This window comes from Drepanopeziza brunnea (assembly GCF_022702325.1).
Source record: "Drepanopeziza brunnea f. sp. 'multigermtubi' strain 214-2 chromosome Unknown ctg11, whole genome shotgun sequence".
Lineage (NCBI taxonomy): Eukaryota > Fungi > Ascomycota > Leotiomycetes > Helotiales > Drepanopezizaceae > Drepanopeziza > Drepanopeziza brunnea.
This window is the reverse complement of record NW_027094074.1, coordinates 730,740-755,858: the sequence shown is the minus strand read 5'-3', so window position 1 is coordinate 755,858 and position 25,119 is coordinate 730,740.

Sequence of the window (25,119 nt, the reverse complement as noted above, 5' to 3'; positions counted from 1 at the left end):
GTAAGGCTGCCACACTTAACGTACTTAAGGCTGCTACACGTAACCTACGTAAGGCTGCTATACGTAACCTACGTAAGGCTGCTACACTTAACGTACCTAAGGCTGCCACACGTAAACTACGTAAGGCTGCTATACGTAACTTACGTAAGGCTGCTACACCTAACGTACTTAAGGCTGCTATACGTATTACGTAACCCACGTAAGGCTGCTATACGTAGCGTACGTAAAGCTGCTATACGTAATTTACTCGTAAACTATAGTTTACGGGCTATATAGCTTTACGAATAACTTAACTTTATTAAAAAACTTAATAGTTATAAAAAGAATCAGCTCTTTTAAAGTTTAATAAAGGTAATACTTATAATTAAAAGAATTACGTGCACTAGCTAACTAAAAGGTTTTATAATCAAGTTAAAGGTCTTTTAATTAATATAATATTTTGAGCGAAGCATGCTAACTGACTCGTAAACTATGGTTTACGAGTGAACTTTTATTTTAACTACTACTACCGGTATTCTTAGCTAGCTAGCTAAAGTCGATATAGATATATTAATAATAATAAAAAAACTAAAGATATCGATAAAAAAGAATTCAATTAATCATTGCAATCAATTATAAACAAGTAAATATAAAAACTTAATAATATAAAAAAAGCAATTCAATAAATAAAATTAAAGTCGCTAATTATAAAACTTAGCAAAAGCGATACTCTTTGCAATTAAACGCTTGATTCTAGAAAAAGCTTCTTTCTTTTTATTTTATATCAATCCCGCTTTATCATCTTCTTTTTCTTATATTCGTTTGCGCTTTAAAGTTAATAATAGATTTATAATTCGTTCGCTTATAAAAGTATTAGATTTAAGGTCGTTAAACTTATATATAATAATTAACTTACTTTAACTTTTTATAACGACTAAAAGAGTTTTAAGTTTCGAAATATTAAGTTTCGAGGTTTAAGCGGCATTTAAAGTTTTATAAGATAGCGAAGCCGAGTCCGGTATTCTATCAGCTTTCTTTTTACTTATTATCCTTTTATTACTTTGCTTAAAGCTTGATATTTCTTTCGCGTTAAAATAATTTTATTAAGAAATATTATTCGAATCGTTTTGATCGTATAAATTTACTATCGCTAATATTTAAATTAGAATTTATATTTAAATAAAAGCGTATATTATATAATATCGTATTTCGTTGCACTTTATTTTTGTGATTTATATAACGTTTAAAGCTAATCGATTCGTTCGTACCGTTCGAATCTGAATTTTTTAAATCGTTTTCGTTTTTTATATTATTAAGAACGTTCTAATTTATATCATCTTAAGTTTGCTTATCGAAAAGTAAATCCGTAGCTACTTTCGATTGATTTACTTTGCTTAGTTTTCTTTATAAAGAATATAATCGATTTGCTACGACTTTACTTTAAAAAGCGGAAGAATGCGCTTTGTATAATCTTATATAATAATTAGTAAATCGATTAGTAAATCGATTAGTAAATCGATAAAAAGTAAAAATATCGCAAGTAAATTAACTTACTTTTTAAATGCCTTTCGTAATTTAAAGACTTTCCGTACCGTAGCTGTCGCATTTTAAACGAAACATCTTTATTAATATCTTAAAACCTATTTAAGTTTTTTCTTATTTAATATAATTAATAAATATTTATAAAATCAATATTATTTAAACTTACGTAATTCTCGTATTTTAGCTTTTAATATTATTAATTTAGCTTTTCGTTGCTTAAAACTTATTATTCGAAAGTCTTAATCTATCGCAAGATTATCGTAAGCAAAGATATATTCAAAACAAAATAAGCTTTGAAATTAACGATTTTACTATTTTTAAAACTTTTATACTTTTTATTCGAATTCCTTTTTAAGCTAATCCTTATTTAAATTATTATAATTTATTAAAATCGATTCGAATAAATGCCGAGCTTTATTTAAGCGAGTATTATATATCTTGAAATATAAAGCAGTTATTTCTTTTACGATTATTAATAGCGATAAATTACCGCGACGATAATCGTAAATATCTTTTGCAATATTAAATACTTTTTTTACGCAAATACTAATTAAAAAGATGCATAAAAAATCTTTAGCTATTCGAGCTAAATCAAGGTACCGAGGCTTAAAGTTTCGCTAAGAAGTCAAAATCTCTCGTCCGTCGACCGTTAAACTCAATTAATAAAAATCAATAAAATTAAAATTTTAAATTAAAATTTCAAACTTACGAGCTAAAAGATAATCATGCACTTCCGACGACTCGTGATTTATATCTTCGAAAGAAGCTTATAAAAAAAAACTTAGCATTAATCTGCCGCGAAGTAATAAAGCGGTTATCGGTTAACGATCGATTGCTTTAATATTATCAATACGTTAAGCTATAAATATTAAAGACTTATAATATTCGTTAAAAAGCTTTTCGAATCTCGTTCGATATATTGCAAATTAATTTTTACTTTCGTAAAGCTAAGAAAAATTTAAGTCGAAAGTCTTTAGCTTAATAACAAGATATAAGATTATCGCGAAAGCAAAAATATCTTTTAGCGGCCTTTGCGTTTTCTTATAATACTTATTTGATTTCTCGATAATATTAATAACGCTTTCTTTTAATTGCAAGATCTATTTAAAATCATTGCGATCTTCTTTCGAAATCTTTATATATTTAAACTTTAATCGTGCTTATACTTTATTTAAACGTTCGAATATTTTATTAAATATTAAAAATCTATATTAAATAATAAAACTAAGCTTTTTACTTAAGTGCATAATTAAAAAGTAAAACGGTCGAAAGATATCGATTAATTACTAGGGCAAAGGACCAAGTTCTTTGTAATTGTCACCAACGGGCTAATTACTCGATTATAAAAATCTTTATATATTTAAGTAAATTATAAAATAAATAATAATAGAATCTAAATAAATATAAAGGTAGTTAATATAAGAAATAATTTATTTAATAATTTATTATAAGGAAGAAACCTTTAAAAAAAATTACCGGGAAGACCTTATACCCTTTTTTAAATTACTTATATTTGATAATTTATTATAAGGGGGAGACCCCCTTAAACCCCCCTTTTTACTAAGGAAATATTATACCCTTTTGCGAATTACTTATATTTAATAATTTATTATAAGGGGGAGACCTCCTTAAGCCCCCATTTTATTAAGGAAATCTTATACCTTTTTATAAATTACTTGTATTTAATAATTCAATATAAGGGGGAGACCCCTTTAAACCCCCCTTTTTATTAAGGTAATCCTATACTCTTTTGCGAATTACCTATATTTAAAGCAACGACGTGCTGTAAACACCCTGCCTGATAGGGTACCTGCCATAGCCACTAAGGCCACACTAAACGGACCTATCTTCTATAAGAAGGCACACATCTCTTAACTAGAACAATCAACGAGCTTTCTACTTATTTTTTTTAGCACTTTCTTTATAAGATTATAAAGTCTAGCCTTAAAGCTAGGCTTTTATACGGCATATCTTTTTGAATGCTTTTATATTAATGACTTACGTAAGGATTTAAACCTTTAGTCTTTATCTTTATACAGCTTATTACAATCGCTTGATTCGCAATCAAGTTGATCTTCGTTTATTATTTAGCACTTTATATTCAACTACAACTTTAAAACAATTAAAACCTTATTCCCGATAAGTTCGGATACCGAAACGCCGCAATAGCCGAAATGCAATATTTCGGCTCTTCGGCAAAAACTCTCTTTTATTATTAATAAAAAAGAATTTTCATTTATTAATAAAAATACCTTTTTATACTTTAGCTTTTATCTTGAATTAAAGCAATTGATATAGTCCGGAGTTATTAGCGAAGCTAATCAATTGATTCTTAAGTTTTTTATAGTTTTAATTTTGATTATTAGTTTACTTTTATAAAAAATCTATTCTTTTCAATCTCGGATCGAAAATACCTTACGAGAATCACTTATTTAACTCGTGAACCCGGTTTACGAATCAAAATCAAACAATTTAAAAACCTTTTATTAACCCGATCGTTTTTAGCATATATACATATCTAATCTTTAAAATACCGAAAACCTTTTTAAGATTTCTAATATCGAAGTCGACGCAAAGTCACTTCTCTTTTCGTTAAAATCTTTTAAAATTATTAAATCTTTTAATCGTATTTTTATAAGCTTTAAATTATCCTTATCTTACTTCGATTTTTAACTAAAACCTTTACTTTCATCGGAAACACTTGCTTCGGAAATGCTTTTTAAAATCAATACCGGTCTTAAGATCTATACTACTCTTTTTCTTTTTGCTTTTCTATTAAGCTTTACGCTAGTTATAATCGATCCTACTATCCTTTACGCTTTTATAACTACTCGTATACTATTGCTAAGTGCCTTAAAAGCTTTTTGCTTTAATAGTGCTAATATCATCGACTTCATCGAGAAGTACGAAAAAACTTATAATAACTTTAATATTTTTAAAAATGATCAGTTCGTTAAGCTTTTTCGTTATTGCGATAACTTTCGCAAAAAAGTTATTAAAAGCTTACTCGAATAAAAGGCTAAGAAAGATTAAGCTGCTTTTATTAAAGCCTTAAGAGCCGAGTTTCGTAAGAACGATACTTAGCAAATTAAAGACTCGGTCGCTTTCTTATAAGAATTTGCTATATAAAAACGAGATATTAATAACTTAAAAAACTATTATCGCATCTTTTTTTAAATCTTTAAAAAGCTTACTTTAATGCACCTCTTAAGCAAGATTGAATAAAGCCGCTTGTTTCTTTTCGAATTGCTCGCCGAAATCCGAAATAAAACGATTAAGTATTATAAAATCGACGAACTTAACTTAAACTCTTATGCCGCTTTCGACGACTTCGTCGTATTCGCTTTTAAAACCGACCAAAGTGCTAAGACTATTAAAGCTATAAATCGAGAAAAGTCTTTTTTAATCAACTTTATTAAAGATATTCGGACTTTAATTAAAGAACACATCGAGCTAGCTAGCGTTCTTAAGTCTATTAAAAAAGCTTTAATAATAATGCTATTCACTCGTAAATTACGGTTCACGAGTAAAAAAAAAGAAATTAATAAAATAAACTTTATAATTAAAAAGTTTTTTAATTTGCAAATTAATACGATTTATAATCGAATTGATTACTTCGAAGACCAAATCGCTAACTTAACTTCTCGACGCTTTATCTAGTCTTAGCTTTAAGTTCGATTCGAAAACCACGACGAAGCTTTTATTAAATATACCGCTTAAGATGCTCGAAGTAAAGTCAGCTTCGAAAATAAAATTCATATTGCTATTATCGGCTACGGACTATAAAAATAAAGAAATAAAAGAAATAAAAGATACGAAAATTAAATGCAAGATTATAGCTTTTATAAAAACTCCGAAAACACAACTTAAGCTCTTTATTAATACTAAGATAAATGTAAAGCTTTTAAAGATATAATTAATAAAAGATGTATTTATATTAATAATTACGAACGCTTTTACTTAAGACTTAAAAAGATCAGTGCTTTTATTATCTAAAAGAAGCAAAAAAAAACTTAGTTTAAATTTATCGTACTAAACGTTCGTAAAACGGAATACGATAATATCTTAAAAAATCGACTTATTAGCGGACTTAAGACTTATAAATACTTGCTCTTTTATTAACAACTAATTCAACAGCTAACCTAATATTAACCCGATCAAAATGCTTAATAACCGACTAATTAGCTAAAAGAGCTTACTACTATCCTTAAAAGACTAATCGATATTAAAAATATTAATATTATAAAATGAATTAATACGCTTAGCCACTTATCTAGCATAAAAGTCGCTTCGATCGAAATCAACGCCGCCGCAAAAAACAAAGCTAAAAAGCCTTTTCCGCTTTTAAAAAGATCCAAGCTTATTAAAGTCAAAAAGAATATCCGATAATAAAGAAAAAAGAACTACGGCACTTTTAAAGCCCGTGCTTTTTAAAAATCGAGTATTGCTATAAAGATAGACTTAAAAGATAAGTTATTCGATAATATAATTAAAGAAAAGTCTTTTAAACTTTTTAAATTAACTAAAGCCGACGAAGCTATAAAAGATATAAAAAAAAAAGTTAAGATTATTTAGCGAATGCTAAAAAGAAAAAAGAAAAAGATTTATAAACGAAAGAAGTTTATTAACCTTTATGTTATTATTAAAGCTTAAGAAAAAGTAATAGCGGCGATTATAAAATCGAGAATCGAAGTCTAAATTAAAGACTTATTCGAACTTAGCTTTCGCTTCGACAAGCTATTAAGCTATTACATTTTAATAATTCCCGATGCTAAAGAAAACGTAAAAGTCTTTTAAAGTAAGCTTATTTTTATAAACGCTTTAACTATTAAACGTTTAAGTCGGAATAAAAAAAGCAAGCTAGACTTTTTAACGACGCAAATTCGTAAACAACTTATCGCTCGCAATTGCTTTAAAGTAGCGATAAAGACCTTAAAAGTTTTTATTAATATCGACGGTATAATCAAAATCAAATCCTTTTTTAATAATAGATTTAAAGTTAATATAATAAATAAAAAAGTAGCTAAAATAGCTAAATTACTTATTATAACGGATCGAGCTTTAATTTATACTATCGTGTCCGAAGATCTTTATAACTTCGATAAGTAAATAAACGACGTCGAAGTTATTATCGGCGGAATTATTAATTACGCCGATTTTTTTATAATTAATAATAGCAATTACGAAGTCATTCTAAGCATGCTTTTCTTTTTAAAATCTTAATTCTCTTTTTTTTATTTCGATAATAATACGATAAAAGCTTTTTTTTAAAACTACGATCGATTTACTTAAAAACAAATTATTATTATAAAAGACAAGTCGGATTTAATCGAAGACTCGAGAAACTAATAACTAGTATGCAAGCTAAGATAAATATTAAGCTAAAAAGAAGCTTAAAAAGAAATTCCGCTCGTAAACTATAATTTACGAATAAATCGATATAAAAATAATAAAATCATAAAAAAACAATTCAACTTAATATTAAGCAAAGCTTATTAAAATTAAAAATACTAAAAATATTTATAATCAAACTCGATAAATCGGAAAATTTTATATTTATTATCGATAACGATAAAAACTCTTTAAAAAAGAATATAATAAAAGTTAATACGATATACAAAAGAAAAGCGGAAAAAGTTAAACCGGTAAATTTAAGAATATCGAATAAAGAAATACTTAAAAAAATCGATGATTAATTTAAGCAAAATAAAAAAGCGAAACCTTTTAAGCTTAAAAAACCTTTTTCAAAATACTTTATTAATAAGTTTTCGGATTTAAAAGTTGAATCAAGATTAACGAAAGAACGATTCGAAGCATTTACGATTAGCTTTTAAATCACCTCGAAAAAAAAAGAATTGCTTTATTAATGCTTTTTAAATCGAAAAGAAGCGATAGCTTAAGACTTTATTTATTTTAATTAAGTTTAAAAAGAAATTATACTACTTTAAAAGATCAAGACGGTGCTTTATAAAGCTTAGCAAAAGAAAACGTTTACGATACCGAAAGCTTTTTAAAAAATAGTTATTATTATATTAAAAAAACGATTAAAACAAAAAATCTTCGAATTATATTAAAGCTTTTACTAAAATAAGTAATTTATTATAATAAAAAAAAAGAAAAGAAAATACAAGCTGATTACTATTATAATTAAAATGAACCGTATTACAATTAAAGACGCTAATATTGCTTCGAACGTAAACTAATTCTCGAACGAATTTACTGGTTTTACGATAGCTATACTTTTAAATTTCTTTTTTAAATACGATTAATTTTTTTTCGACGTTAAGTTTAAAAATATAATAGCTATTTAAACGCTTATCGGACTACTTCGAATAACTCGAATACTTATAAATGCTATTAATTCGATCGTTTAATTCGTTAAAGTCATTTATAAAATCTTTATAAATTGCATTTTTAACGTTTGCTTGCTTTATATAAATAACGTAAAAGTCAAAAGATCGCGATCTTTTTATAATTACGAAAAAGTTTTGCTTGAAATACGACGATTCGTTTTAAAACATATTTAAAACATTAATAAAGTACTCGTAAGGTTCGAAAGAGCTAAAACGACCGTCGAAACGAAGTCTTAATACTATATGCTTAGCTTTAATATCGTTAGATTTATTACGAACAACGAAAGACGCTATTTTTAAACCGTTAAAATTAAAAAGATATTAAAATAGATTAAATGCAAAGATATATTAAAAGCTCGAGCTTTTATTAAGATCGTAATTTATTACAAAATCTAAATTAAAAACTTTTTTATAATTGCTATTTTAATTTATACGACGATAAAAAAAAAAGTCGAATTCGAATAATTGAAGCTTTAATAAAAAGCGATAAAGCTGCTTAAAAAAGCTTTGCTCTTTACCCTCGCTTTTATTAAAATCGATTATAGCAAAGAAAAAAAGAAAATCTACTTAATAATAAACGCTAGTTTTAAAAGATAAAAAGCAATATTATAATAAAAAGACTCCGATAAAAAGCGATATCTTATTAAGTTCGAAAGTAGTTTTTAAAACCTTACGGAAAGTAAGTACGACGCGATTAAGCAAAAATGCCGCGATGCTTTAAAAGCTATAAAAAAAATAAAAAGCGAATTATACGAAGTTTACTTTATCTTAAAAACCGACGCTAAAGTATTAATTAATCAACTTAACGGATCAGCGAGCGATTTGCTTAAAGCTTTCGTTACGAATTAAATTGCGTAAATAAGATTAATAGACTTTAAAGTCAAGTATATTTTTAAAATTAAAAATATAATAGCGGACGGTCTTTTTAAAAAAAGAAAAAAGCATCTTTTAAATATTAAAAAAAAAGAAAAAGAAAATATTAACGATTAAGTCATTAACGAGCTAAGCATTATTTTAGCATTCTCGATTAAACGATTCGTAAATTATAATTTACAAGCTAAAAAAAGAATTTTAAAGCACGATTACTCGCTCGAATCTAAGCTTATTGCTTAATTTCTTATTACTTTTAAAGGCTTTCCTTCGATTAAGACTTACGACTTCTAGAAGTTTAAAAACAAAGCACTCAATTATTTAATCAAAAATAGTTACTTTTATAAGCGAGCAGATAATTCTTACTCGATCAAGTTAATTATCGACGGAATTTAAAAGCGCTATATTATTATTTCTAACGCTTATCGAAAATCCGAATATAAAAAAGCCGAATCAACTTATTACCGTATATCAAAACTCTTTTTTTAAAATAAATGTTACGAAGACTGCAAAGCTTTCGTCTAAAGCTATAAGCTTTATTAAAAACGCAAAGTTAAACGAATAGAAAACCTTTTGTATTCGACTTAGCTTATTCAGATGTGGTTAAAAGTTAGCTTAAACGTATTACGAGTACTTATTACTAATAAAAAAATGACCTGCTTCGTATTAGCTAAAGAAGATCTATTTAAATAGCTAGAAAAGCGACTACTTCGATTAGCCAACGCCGAATCTATTACTAAGTTCTTTTAAAAAGATATCGTTTATCGCTACGGATTATTCGAAAGACTAACTATTAATAAAAGATTCGAAAATAAAGCAATTGCTAAAACTTTCGCTATTAAGTACGAGATTAAAAAGGTCTAAATCTTAAGCTATAATTCAAAAGCTAATAAAATAATTAAAAAAAGATATAAAGATATCTTAAATAACTTATCGAAAGTTATAAATAAAAGATTTAAAGATTAAGTTCGCAAATTTAATAAAATGCTTTTTGCGATCCGAACATCGATATACGCACTTATTAAAGTTACTTCTTTCTTTTTAAACTACGGACGAGAAGCTAAGCTACTTTTAAAGTTACGATAGTTAATTTAAAAGTTACTATTATAATAAGAGGTTCGATTCCGCGCTAACTTACTTATTATAAAGTTTAAATAATTAAAACTTCGAGACGAAGATATCGACGAAATCATTTTTAAAAAAAAGCGTTATCGACTTGCCGCTAAAGCCACTTAAAAACGAATTAAAATCTTAAAGTCGGAACTTATTAAAAAGAAAGACTTAGTATTGCTTTACGACGTTAAACGCAGCATCGATATATCCGCAGATATTAAGCTAGATTATAAATAGCTAAAACCTTATATCGTTTTTAAGGCTTACGATAAAAGATACTATTATAGAAGCATCCAAAAAGATGTGCTGTATAGAAGCCTGGCTCTGAGGCTAGACCTTATGGTCTTACAAAGGAAGTGCTAAAAAAGATAAGTGGAAAGCTCGTTGATTGTTTTAGCTAAAAGATATATGCCCTTTTATAAAAGATAGGTCCGTTTAGTATAGCCTTAGTGGCCATAGCAGGTACCCTATCAAGCAAGGTGTTTACATCCGTCCCTTTATAAAATAAGTAAGCGCTTCCGCTTACTATTAAGCAAAAAGAAAAAAGAAGTATAAAAAAAAGAAAAATCTAGTATATAAAAAAAAAGAAGGGTATCTTGTCTTTAAACTTTAAATATTTAATCATTTAAACTACGCTTCGGCAGCTTTTTTATAGTCTTTTTCCGTGTTTACGTCCTTAATTCTTTCGTTCTTTTTAAGCTAGAAAAGTCTTTTTCTTTTAGCAAAGCTAGCATTAGACGATGACGTGCTAGTAGCAGCATTTTTAAAGGTGAAAGAGCGCGTATCGTTTTTGCGCTTGTTAATAGCATTATTAATAAGTATGAACTTGGCCGACGGAGAGTTAGCGAAGCTAAAATAAAGTCTAAAGCTATTAGTTAGATCGTTTTCGTTTTCGAGCAAATCATTTAAAGCTTTTATAGCTTTATCGAATGCGCGGTTTAAAGATTTCGATTGAGAAGATAATGCTTTAAGATCGTCGATTTAGCTCGTGAACCGTAGTTTACGAATAGATTTCGCATTTTTTAAAGTGATCTTTACATTTGAATCGAAGTCGTTAAAAGACAACTTAATCGATCGTAAGCTTTTTTTAAAATCCTTTAACTTATCGGCGTTTATAAAGTCGTTAGCTCGGCGGCTTTTGCTTTTAAAAAAAGACTTAGCTTCGTAAGTCTTAGCTTTAGCATTTAAGATAATAGCAAATCTTTTTTTAAATATCGAAAACAACTTTTTTTTATGCTTAATAAAGTGTTTTTAAAATTAAGTTCGAGATATAGCAAAAATAACGATCAATTTTTTTATTATTCGAAGTTCTTTTTAATTTATTCTTTCGATTAAAGCTTTTAATACAAAGCTAACGTAGTCTAGCTAGATTATAGCGGCGAAAGGTTAGCTTGATTTATTAATGATTCTTTATCGAAAGGTTAGCGGTATGCGTTTTAAGACGATCGTGCAAGCGTGCTTTATAAAGCTGACTTCGTTTTTTAAAGTATTATCGTTTAATAAAGCGGTATAATTATTAAAAAAGATTGCTTATTCGCAAAAAGAATTTTAAAAGCGTTTATATTTAAAAAAACACTTTGTTTCGTAAAGACGGATATAAAAGTAGCGAGATTATTAACTATAGCGAAAGGTTAGCGTAGCGCAATGTTTTTAAAAGCATTTAAAGTCTTCGATTTAAGTTTAAAAGCTTTTTATTTAGCAATCTTTTTAAAGGTCGTATCGTAAGTATAGCTCTTAAGCTAAATAATTAAGCTTTCGATCTAGCTTTTTACGCCGTAAAGCATTAAGTAATAATTTAAAATTTTATCTTTTACTCGTGAATTACGGTTTACGAATCGTTTAATATTAACGTCGTGCTTAATCGCAATCACTCGAGTATTATTATTACATTTAAAAAGCTAAAAAGGTTCCGAATAAGCGATAAGCTTATAGTTTTCGTTTCGGCGATTAAGTAAAGCGGCAAAGTATAGCTTATAATAGCTTCGAAGGACTTATTAAGTCAAAGAGTATATTATATTAAAGAATGCATTAATCGAAGCTCTTCTTAAATTACTAGTCCGAAAGTAGTATAAGTATATTTAGATCTTTTTGTTTATAATAGTAAAGAAAGTTTAATTGCTGTGCTTATCGTTTAAAAAAGAAGCTTTTAATATAAGCCAAACTTTCGTATAACTATTCGCATTTATAATATTAAAAGAGCTGTTTTTTTAAGCGGTGCTTATTAAGCTAATGCTTTAGTTCAGCTTATTAAGGGATATCGGCTTAGCTTTAAATTTAAAAGAGCTTAAGCTAAATATTCTCTTGATTAAAGTATTGCTTTTAATTTTAATAGCGAATATCGATTAGTTACTCGAGTAAAGCATAAAGTTATTAAAAGCGTTGGTTTAATAAGCTTTAATAAATCGATATAAATTAAAACGGATTACTATTATTATAAAGCTTTTTGTAACTAGCTTAAAGTATTTAGCGTATTTAAAAGTATAGACTTCGCAAAAGACTTTATTTAATAATTCGATAGCGGATAATAAGACTTTGCGGCTAAAGCAAAGCTTCGTTTAAACGTTTAAGTTAAAGAGTTCTTTAAACTTATCTTTAAATTCTAATACGTTTTTTACTTTTTAAAAGATTCTTATGCAATCGCAATCGTCGTCGTTAAAGCTTAAATTAAAAATCTCGGATAGCAAAAAGTAATTTACTACTTTGCTTTTTTTTTTACTTACTTTTACTTAATTACGACGGTCGAAAAGTCGTAAGATCGCGTTATTAAAAAATTCGTTTTTTAAAAGCTTGCGGATTTAGCTAATAGCTTTTTTAATTAATTCCGCGGCAACTTAAAAAGCATTATCGATATTTTCGTTTAAGTTTAAGCGGTCGAAAGCTAATTAATAAAAGTCTTAGCAAAAGTTAATAAAGGTTATGTTTATATTTATAAAGTCTTTAATCTCGACGAGTTTAAAGCAGCGGTTTAATACGGCTTTAGCTAATTCGTACTCGAAGCTGTCTCTTTTTTTAACGGATAATGCTAGTAGCAGCTAGTTTTTAAGAAGGTCGCGTTGCATTTTAAGTGTAAAAGCTAGAAAAAAGCTCGCGTCGATAAACTTGCGTAAGATAGATATAATCGAAGCAATTAATTTAGCGTTCGAAAGCTTATTAGCAAAAGATAACGTTAATCTTTAAGATAAAGCTAGTAATAGCGAAAAGCGCGCAATAAATGATTTAAGTAATAAAGTCTTAAAAGCAAAAGATTAATTTAGTTTCGCTTCGATTGCTAAGTCATTTAGCACTCGTAAACTATAGTTTACGAATAAAGTTTCGAATTCGAGCTTTTTTTATAAAACGAAATTCTAAATTTAATTTTCGTTAGCAAACTTTATACGTTTTTTAAGCTCGTCGTATTCGCTTTTAATATTATCGAAAGCTAAAATCAATAAGCTATATAATAAGACTTTTAATCTTAGCTTTTTTAAGAGTCTTTCGTTAAGAATAGCGATCTTATTTTTTTATTTAATATTGTTTTTGTCTTTTACGGTTTAGCAAATGAAGTTAATTATCGTAGCATTAAGCTTAATAAACTTGCGTCTTCGAGCTATATTAGCTATAGTCTTTTAAAAGGCGACGTAAGTAATAATATAATAATTAATAACTTAAATAGCGTAAGCGTTAAAAGTGCAGTTTTTTAAAATAACGCTTGATTAGCGAGCGCTACGGATTAAAGTGTATATAGCTTTAAAGTGGTCGTTAAGCTTGAATTTTTCGATAAGCTCGATTTTTTTTTGGTTTTATTATATATCGCAATTTTTAATATACGCTTTTATTAGCCTTAATAATAGCTTAATTAAAAGAAAAAGTGGCCCGTGCACTTTTATACAAATGACGCGTCTTTATCAAAAAAAAAAGTTTATATACGCGTATTTATATAACGCGTCGACGCGCCGCGATACGTATAAGCTCGATTTTTTTAGTTTTATTACATTTCGCAATTTTTTATATACGGCTTTATTAGCTTTAATAATAGCTTAATTAAAAAAAGAAAAAGTAGCCCGTGCACTTTTATACAAATGACGCGTCTTGATAAAAAAATAATTTCTATATACGCGTATTTATATAACGCGTCGACGCGTCGACGCGCCGCGATACATATAAGCTCGATTTTTTTTAGTTTTGTTACATATCGCAATTTTTTTTATACGGCTTTATTAGCCTAAATAATAGCTCAATTAAAAAAAGAAAAAGTGGCCCGTGCACTTTTATATAAATAACGCGTTATTATAAAAAAATAAAATAAAGTGGCTCGTGCACGCGTATTTATATAACGCGTTAACGCGTCGATGCGCCGCGATACGTATTACGGAAAAAAATTCTGGCGCCGGAATTACTTTAATCCTTCTTCTTTCTTTAATTTTTCCGAAAAAAGTTCAATAGATTGACATAGAATAAAAGTCTTAGCACGCTCACAAATTTTTTAAATCCGTATAGAAAATCTTACGTGATTAGATGACTAATCACAACCACAACTACTGGAATTTATCTTGGGTCACCGTTGGTGACAATAAGTACATTTATAAGGAAGGACCTATTCTTTTTAATAGCTGTTCACTTTCGAATATACGTGGTTGAGCACGCTTAAAATAAAAGAACAATCTTAAATAAGAAATAAAAAATAGCCGTATAAACTTAAAACAAGTGAAAAACAATCAAATAATAAAAACAATTTGTATAAGACAAGTAAATAGCTAGTAAAGTGAGAGAAATAAAGAAAGAACAAAAAATACAATAAAAAGCAAGTTTAAAAGTAAAAGGATAAACGTAAGAAATACTTTTCTTTATTAAAATAAAGAGAGTGATTATTAAAGCACGTCCTCTTATAGAATAAGTATAAAATAAAAAGAGGATAAGAAGATAAGAAAAACAAAAATAAAAGAAATAAACTAAGAAACAGTTTTATAAACTAGTTTTTGTTTTTTCGAAAGTGTTAAAAGAATGATTTAAAAGTTAATAGACTTGTGTTTAAAGATCACTTTTAAATTAAGTAGTTCACTTTTGCCGTCGTCGAAAAGCTTGTATTCGCTAAAGTCTAAATTGTTCGAAGAACTCGAATCTTTTTTTTTTTTTTCTTCGTCGTCTTTATTAAAAAGAAAAAAGGTTTGATCGCGGCGGTAAAATCGTTTAAAGCGGTTAGCTGCAAAGATACTTTTAAGCTTAGTCTTATCGGTTTCTTAAAGCTTGTAATATCTTTTATCGTAAGTTTTAAAAACGATATAAAGTCTTAGCTATTTGTAGTTTAGCTTAATATCCGCGGATATATCGATGCTGCGTTTAACGTCGTAAAGCAATACTAAGTTTTTTTTTTTAATAAGTTTCGACTTTAAAACTTTAACTCGTTTTTAAGTAGCTTTAGCGGCAAATCGATAGCGGTTTTTCTTTAAGATGATTTCGTCGATATTTTTATCTCGGAGTTTTAATTATTTAAACTTTATAGCAAGCAAGTTAGCGCGAGATCGAACCTTTTATTAAAGTAATAACTTTTAAATTAGCTATCGTGATTTTAAAAGTAGCTTAGCTTTTTATTCGTAATTTAAAAAGAAAAAAGTAATTTTAATAAGTGCGTATATCGATATTCGGACCGCAAAAAGCATTTTATTAAATTTGCGAACTTAATTTTTAAATCTTTTATTTGTAACTTTTAATAAGCTATCTAAAATGTCTTTATATCTTTTTTTAATTATTTTATTAGCTTTTGAATTATAGCTTGAGATTTAGACTTTTTTGATCTCGTACTTAATAGCGAAAGCTTTAGCAATTGCTTTGTTTTCGAATCTTTTATCGATAATCAATCTTTCGAATAATCCGTAATAATAAACGATATCTTTTTAAAAGAACTTAGCAATGGATTCGGCGTTAGCTGATCGAAATGGTCGCTTTTTTAGCTATTTAAATAAATCTTTTTTAGCTAGTACGAAGCAAGTTATCTTTTTATCGGTAATAAGTATTCGTAACACGTTTAAACTGACTTTTAATTACATTTAAATAAGCTAGGTCGGATATAAAAGGTTTTCTATTCGTTTAGCTTTACGTTTTTAATAAAGCTTATAGCTTTGAACGAAGGCTTTGTAGTTTTCGTAATATTTATTTTAAAAGAAGAGTTTTAACGTACGGTAATAAATTGATTTAGCTCTTTTATGTTTTGATTTTTAATAAGCGTCGGAAATGATAGTATAGCGTTTTTAAGTTCCGTCGATAATTAGCTTAATCGAATAAGAATTGTTTGCTCGCTTATAAAAATAATTATTTTTAATTAAGTAATTAAGTGCTTTGTTCTTGAACTTTTAAAAGTCGTAAGTCTTGATCGAAAGAAAGCGTTTAAAAGTAATAAAGAATTAAGCAATAAGCTTAAACTCGAGCGAATAATCGTGCTTTAAAACTCTTTTTTTAACTTATAAATTATAGTTTACGAATCGTTTAATCGAAAATATTAAAATAATACTTAACTTATTAATAACTTAATCGTTAATATCTTCTTTTTCTCTTTTTTTAATATTTAAAAGATATTCTTTTCTTTTTTTAAAAAGACCGTCCGCTATTATATTTTTAATCTTAAAAATATGCTTGACTTTAAAGTCTATTAATCTTATTTACGCAATTTATTTCGTAACGAAAGCTTTAAGCAAATCGCTCGCTAATCCGTTAAGTTGATCAATTAGTACTTTAGCGTCGGTTTTTAAGATAAAGTAAACTCCGTATAGTTTGTTTTTTATTTTTTTTATAGCTTTTAAAGTATCGCGGCATTTTCGCTTAATCGCGTCGTACTTGCTTTTCGTAAAATTTTAAAAACCACTTTCGAACTTAGCAAGATATCGCTTTTTATCGAAGTCCTTTTGCTGCAATACTGCTTTTTATTTTTTAAAATTAGCGTTTATCGTTAAATAGATTTTCTTTTTTTTTTATTATAATCGATCTTAATAAAAGCGAAAGCAAAGAGCAAAGCTTTTTTAAGCAGCTTTATTGCTTTTTATTAAGGCTTTAACTATTCGAATTCGACTTTTTTTCTTATCGTCGCGTAAATTAAAGCAGTAATTATAAAAAAGTTTTTAATTTAGATTCTATAATAAACTACGATCTTAATAAAAGCTCGAGCTTTCGATATATTTTCGCACTTAATTTATTTTAATATTTTTTTAATTTTAACGGTTTAAAAGTAGCGTCTTTCGCTATCCGTAACGAATCTAACGATATTAAAGCCGGGTATATAATATTAAGACTTAATTCCGACGATCGTCTTAGCTTTTTTAAATCTTACGAGCACTTTATCGATGTTTTAAATATATTTTAAAACGAATCGTCGTATTTTAAGCAAAACTTCTTCGTAATTATAAAAAGATCGCGATCTTTTAACTTTTACGTTATCTATATAAAGCAAATAGACGTTAAGAATGCAGTTTATAAGGATCTTATAGATGATTTTAACGAATTAAGCGATCGAATTAATAGTATTTATAAGTATCCGAATCATTCGAAGCAATTCGATAAGCGTTTAAATAGCTATTATGTCTTTAGACTTAACGTCGAAGAAAAATTGATCGTATTTAAAAAAAAAATCTAAAAGTATAGCTATCGTAAAGCCGGCAAATTCGTTCGAAAACTAATCTACGTTCGAAGCAATATTAGCGTCTTTAATCGTAATACGGTTTATTTTAATTACGATAATAATCAGCTTGTATTTTTTTTTTTTTTTTTTGCTATAATAAATTACTTGTTTCGATAAAGGCTTTAGCATAGTTCGAAGACTTTTTGCTTTAATCGTTTTTTTAATATAAAGATAATTATTTCTTATAAAGCTTTCGATACGGTAAACGTTTTCTTTTATTAAGTTTCGTAAAGCATCGTTTTAATCTTTTAAAGTAATATAACTTCTTTCCGGACTTGGCCAAGATAAGTAAAATCTTAAGTTATCGCTTCTTTTCGATTTAAAAAGCATTAGTAAAGCAGCTTTCTTTTTTTCGAAGTAACTTAAAAGCTAATCGTAAGTGCTTCGAATCGTTTTTTCGTTAATTTTAATTTAACTTTTAAATTTAAAAACCTGCTAATAAAGTATTTCGAAAAAGGTCTTTTAAGCTTAAAAGGTCTCGCTTTTTTATTTTGCTTAAACTAATCGTCGATCTTTCTAAGTATCTTTTTATTTAATACTTTTAAATCTACCGGTTTAACTTTCTCCGCTTTCTTTTTATACATCGTATTAATTTTTATTATATTCCTTTTTAAAAAGTCTTTATCGTTATCGATAATAAATATAAAATTTTCCGATTTATCGAATTTGATTGCAAATATTTTTAGTGTTTTTAATTTTAATAAGCTTTGCTTAATATTAAGTTAAATTGTTTTTTTATAATTTTATTGTTTTTATACTAATCTATTCGTGAACTATAATTTACAAGCGGAATTTCTTTTTAAGCTTCTTTTTAATTTAATATCTATTTTAGCTTGTATATTAGCTATTATAGGCTGCTCTATGGGGCCCCATGGGGCCCCACGGAGTTTTGAGTCCTCCCCACGGGGGAACCCACGGGGGGTACAAAATTCTGCCCCTCCCTATAAGGAAACCTTATAAGGCGTAAGGTTATTCTATAAGGTTTATATACATAAAAATATGCATATGCATAATTACTAATCAGGTTTACTAATCATATTTACTAATTACATTTACTAATCACATTTACTAATCACATTTACTAATCAGAAACTCAAAGTATTAATTAAATTTACTAGTTATAAAGGCCTAAGGGTTGATAAAGACCCTTTCTTTAGCCTAAGTCTATTAGTTACAAAGAGTTGATAAAGACCCGTCCTTTTGCAGTTACGTAGAATACGTTCAACTCGGTCTCCGCTTTTAGCCTAAGCTCTTGCTTATAAGCATAATTCAAATAAATCTCGTCTAACTTAAGTAGCTCTTCTAGCTTTTAACACTTGTTACTCTACTTAAACTCATTTTCATCCGAGAACTTAAAGGTAAAGCGTTTATATACTAAAGTGCTATCGATAATGAAAAAGTATAGCATTAATAGCTCTTTTAAAATGCTTTTAGCTTCGGCATAATCGCTATCGAAAAGCTTAAGAGTAAGATCACTTAAGATCAATCGAACCTTAATATCCTTATAAGTGAATTGCTTTCTAATTGCGTTAAGGAAAAAGATAAAATGGTCGAAGAGACAAAAGACTTAAGCGCTCTCTTTTTAAATAAAAAATCAATCAGTAATCATAAAATATAAATATTATTATTAACTTTGTTAGCACCGTAATGCTTAATACCGAACTCGTCGATAAAACTTTTGCGACCTTTTTATTCGTAATCGAAGCCGATTAGTCTTAAAAACAAAACGGTATCCTCCCCGTCATAGCAAGTAAACATTAAATTAACAACGCTACTATTAACATAAACGACTACGAAATCCTTATAGCGACTAAGTATCTCGTTGATTAGCTTGTTGCCACTAGTACTAAAAAGGTTGACTTCGATTATAGCGTTATAAGAGAAAAGAATCGATATTGCTAAATAAAAAAAATAATTAGCTTAAAGCAAAGAATCAAAAAGCAAAGAATCAAAAAGAAAATAATTACTTAAGTTGAATATAATTATAGTTAAGTATTAAAGTTGGTTAAAAAGTTGAAGTTGAGTATTAAAGTTAAGAAGTTGAAGTTAAATGTTGAGGTTAAAGTTAAGAAGTTAAGTGTTAAAGTTAAAGTTAAAAAGTTAAGTGTTAAAGTTGAAGTTAAGAAATTAAGTGTTAAAGTTAAGGTTAAAAAGTTAAGTGTTAAAGTGATAATGAAAAAAAGAAAAGGAAAAAAAAAAAGAGCGAGTACTTATATAAAAATAAAAGTATAGCTTAATCGTAATCGAAGCATTGCTTCGATTCATTAAAAGTAAATTATAATATTTAAAACAATGAATCGACGCGGAACAAAGAAAATAACGCGTTTTAAAACAATAAATCGACGCGGAACAAAGAAAATAACGCGTCGCTTAATAATAATCGATGCAATACTTCGATTCATTAAAAGTGAATTATAATATTTAAAACAATAAATCGACGCGGAATAAAGAAAACAACGCGTCGCTTAATAATAATCGATGCAATACTTCGATTCAACAAAAGTGAATTACAATATTTAAAACACGAACTCGACGCGGAACAAAAAAAGAACGCTTCGCTTAATAAATCTGATTAGTAAATCTAATTAGTAAATATAATTAGTAAATCTGATTAGTAAATACTGTACGAAAAAAAACCTTGCATGCTGCACGTCCTTTTGCTACACGTGCTTAGCTCGACTATAGCTCGACTATAGCACGTGCTTTGCCGTACGTAATTTGATTAGTAAATCTGATTAATAAATCTAATTAATAAATCTGATTAGTAAATGCTGCACAAAAAGAATTAACGTACTTAAAGCTGCTATACGTAACTTACGTAAAGCTGCTACACGTAACCTACGTAAAGCTGCTATACGTAACCTACGTAAGGCTGCCACACGTAACCCACGTAAGGCTGCTATACGTAACTTACGTAAGGCTGCTACACTTAACGTACCTAAAGCTGCCACACGTAAACTACGTAAAGCTATTATACGTAACCTACGTAAAGCTGCTACACTTAACGTACCTAAAGCTGCTATAGCTCGGCTATAGCTCGGCTATAGCACGTGCTTTACCGTACGTAATTTAATTAGTAAATCTGATTAGTAAATCTGATTAATAAATGCTGTATAAAAAGAATTAACGTACTTAAAGCTGCCATACGTAACTTACGTAAAGCTGCCACACGTAACTTACGTAAAGCTGCTACACCTAACGTACCTAAAGCTGCTATAGCTCGACTATAGCTCGGCTATAGCACGTGCTTTACCGTACGTAATCTGATTAGTAAATCTGATTAATAAATCTAATTAATAAATCTGATTAATAAATGCTGCACAAAAAGAATTAACGTACTTAAGGCTGCTATACGTAACTTACGTAAAGCTACCACACGTAACTTACGTAAAGCTGCCACACCTAACGCGTACTTAAGGCTGCCACACGTAACCTACGTAAAGCTGCTATACGTAACCTACGTAAGGCTGCTACACTTAACGTACCTAAGGCTGCCACACGTAAACTACGTAAGGCTGCTATACGTAACCTACGTAAGGCTGCCACACCTAACGTACCTAAGGCTGCTATAGCTCGGCTATAGCACGTGCTTTACCGTACGTAATCTAATTAGTAAATCTGATTAATAAATCTGATTAATAAATCTGATTAGTAAATCTGATTAGTAAATCTGATTAGTAAATCTGATTAGTAAATCTGATTAGTAAATGCTGCACAGAAAGAATTAACGTACTTAAGGCTGCCATACGTAACTTACGTAAAGCTGCTACACGTAACCTACGTAAAGCTGCTATACGTAACCTACGTAAGGCTGCTATACGTAACCTACGTAAGGCTGCCACACCTAACGTACTTAAGGCTGCCACACGTAACCCACGTAAAGCTGCCATACGTAACCTACGTAAAGCTGCTATACTTACCGTACTTAAAGCTGCCACACGTAACTTACGTAAGGCTGCTACACCTAACGTACTTAAGGCTGCTACACGTAACCCACGTAAAGCTGCTATACGTAGCGTACGTAAAGCTGCTACACGTAACTTACTCGTAAACTATAGTTCACGGGCTATATGGCTTTACGAATAACTTAACTTTACTAAAAGACTTAATAGTTATAAAAAGAATCAGCTCTTTTAAAGTTTAATAAAAGTAATACTTATAATTAAAAGAATTACGTGCACTAGCTAACTAAAAGGTTTTATAATCAAGTTAAAAGTCCTTTAATTAATATAATATTTTAAGCGAAGCATACTAACTAATCCGTAAACCATAGTTCACGGGTGAACTCTTCTTTTAACTACTACTACCGGTATTCTTAGCTAGCTAACTAAGGTCGATATAAATATATTAATAATAATAAAAAAACTAAAGATATCGATAAAAAAGAATTTAATTAATCATTACAATCAATTATAAACAAATAAATACAAAAACTTAATAATACAAAAAAAGCAATTCAATAAATAAAATCAAAGTCGCTAATTATAAAACCTAGCAAAAGCGATACTCTTTGCAATTAAACGCTTGATTCCAGAAGAAGCTTTTTTCCTTTTATTTTATACTAATCCCGCTTTATCATCTTCTTTTTCTTTTATTCGTTTGCGCTTTAAAGTTGATAATAGATTTATAATTCGTTCGCTTATAAAAGTATTAAATTTAAAGTCGTTAAACTTATATATAATAATTAACTTACTTTGACTTTGAATAACGATTAAAAGAGTTTTAAGTTTCGAAATACTAAGTTTCGAAGTTTAAGCGGCATTTAAAGTTCTATAAAATAACGAAGCCGAGTCCGGTATTCTATCAGCTTCTTTTCTACTTATTATCTTTTCATCACTTTACTTAAAGCTTGATATTTCTTTTGCGTCAAAATAATTTTGTTAAGAAATATTATTCGAATCGTTTTAATCGCATAAATTTGCTATCGCTAATATTTAAATTAGAATTTATATTTAAATAAAAGCGTATATTATATAATATCGTACCTCGTTATACTTTATTTTTATAGTTTATATAACGTTCAAAGCTAGTCGATTCGTTCGTACCGTTCGAATCTGAATTTTCTAAATCGTTTTCGTTTTCTATATTACTAAGAACGTTCTAATCTATATCATCTTAAGTTTGCTTATCGAAAGGTAAATCCGTAGCTACTTTCGATTGATTTACTTTGCTTAGTTTTCTTTATAAAGAATATAATCGATTTGCTACGACTTTGCTTTAAAAAGCGAAAGAATGCGCTTTGTATAATCTTATATGATAGTTAGTAAATCGATTAATAAATCGATTAGTAAATCGATTAATAAATCGATAAAAGGTAAAAATATCGTAAGTAAATTAACTTACTTTTTGAATGCCCTTCGTAATTTAAAGACTTTCCGTACCGTAGCTATCGTATTTTAAACGAAACATCTTTATCAATATCTTAAAACCTATCTAAGTTCTCTTTTATTTAATATAATTAATAAATATTTATAAAATCAACATTATTTAAACTTACGTGATTCTCGCACTTTAGCTTTCAATATTATTAACTTAGCTTTTCGTTGCTTAAAACTTATTATTCGAAAGTCTTAATCGATCGTAAGATTATCGCAAACAAAGATATATTTAAAACAAGATAAGCCTTAAAATTAACGATTTTGCTATTCTTAAAATTTTTGTACTTCTCATTCGAATTCCTTTTTAAGCTGATCCTCATTTAAATCATTATAATTTATTAAAATCGATTCGAATAAGTGCCGAGCTTTATTTAAGCGAGTATTACACATCTTGAAATATAAAGCAGTTATTTTTTTTACGATTGTTAATAGCGATAAATTACCGCGACGATAATCGCAAATATCTTTTGCAATATTAAATACCCTTTCTACGTAAACATTAGTTAAAGAGATGCATAGAAAATCTCTAGCCATTCGAGCTAGATCAAAGTACTAAGGCTCAAGGTTTCGCTAAGAAATCAAAATCTTTCGTCCGTCGACCGTTAAACTCAATTAATAAAAATCAATAAAATTAAAGTTTTAAATTAAAATTTCAAACTTACGAGCTAAAAGATAATCATGCACTTTTAACGACTCGTGATCTGTATCTTCGAAAGAAGCTTATAAAAAAGAACTTAATATTAATTTGCCGCGGAGTAATAAAGCGGCTATCGGTTAACGATCGATTGCTTTAATATTATTAATACGTTGAGCTATAGATATCGAAGACTTATAATATTCGTTAAAAAGCTTTTCGAATCTCGCTCGATATATTATAAACTAATCTTTACTTTCGTAAAGCTAAGAAAAATTTAAGTCGAAAGTCTTTAGCTTAATAGCAAGATATAAGATTATCGCGAAAGCAAAAATATCCTTTAGCGGCCTTTGCGTTTTCTTATAATACTTATTTAATTTCTCGATAGCATTAATAACGCTTTCTTTTAATTGCAAAATCTATTTAAAATCATTACGATCTTTTTCCGAAATCTTTATATATTTAGACTTTAATCGTGCTTATGCTTTATTTAAACGTTCGAATATTTTATCGAATATTAAAAATCCGTATTAAATAATAAAATTAAGCTCTTCACTTAAGTGCATAGTTAAAAAGTAAAACGATCGAAAGATATCGATTAGCTATAAGATTTGCTTTTATTAAGTATTAAATAATTTAAAAATACTTATCTTATCGATCTTTGTATAATGTCTTTGAATAACATCTTTAAGAGTTATAAATCGATTAAGCATATAAAATATAGAATCTCATTTTATAATAACATTTAAAACAAGCTTTAAGCTTTTCGTTAAAAGATGCTTTAAATCGTCGATAAAAGCTTTTATCGTTTTATTAAATCGCGATTTTCGAAGTTAGCTAATCGTAACACACTTAATAAACTTCCGAACTTAAGTACATTGATTAATAATTAATAAATATAATTAATAAATATTTTTAAAAAAAAAAAAAAAACTTATAATCGCAAGTATATATGCAATCTTTCGTTTATCGCGTTTTCTTGCTCTTTCTAGCTCGTTTATATTAAAATCTTCTTTTTAATACTTTTTTAAGCTTTCGTTCGTTAGCGATAATCGCGGTCCGAGCAACGCTTTAAAAGATAATTACAAGACGTAAGTTATATACGAAACGTATAAAATCTCTTAGCTTATAAAAAGCTTTTTTTTAAACGCATCTTCGACGCATTTAAGCAATTCTTTTATCATTATATTATTCGAAGATGCGTTATCCGTTATAATCGCGATTATCTTTTTTATTAAGCTTAATTTAATAAAGCGTTCGTAAATAATTCTTATTAATTCTTCTTTTATATAATTGAACTTAACGTATATAAATCCAAGCATAAGCTGAATCATATATTAATCTTTTATAATTGCAGTTTCGATTATATATATAAAAGAATAGCGCTTAATGCTAAACTAATAATCTAATGAAATATTAAGTTTTTAATTAGCTAGTAAATTATTTAATAAATAGCGATCAATTTTTAAAATCTTATCGTCGAGGTCTCGCTTAATAGTTAAAGCATTAAAGAGCTTAAAATATAGGTTTTATAATTCGCAAAAAGATTTCTAATCCGAATTATTAATTATTCGAAACGAGCTTCGCGTAGATAATATAACATTT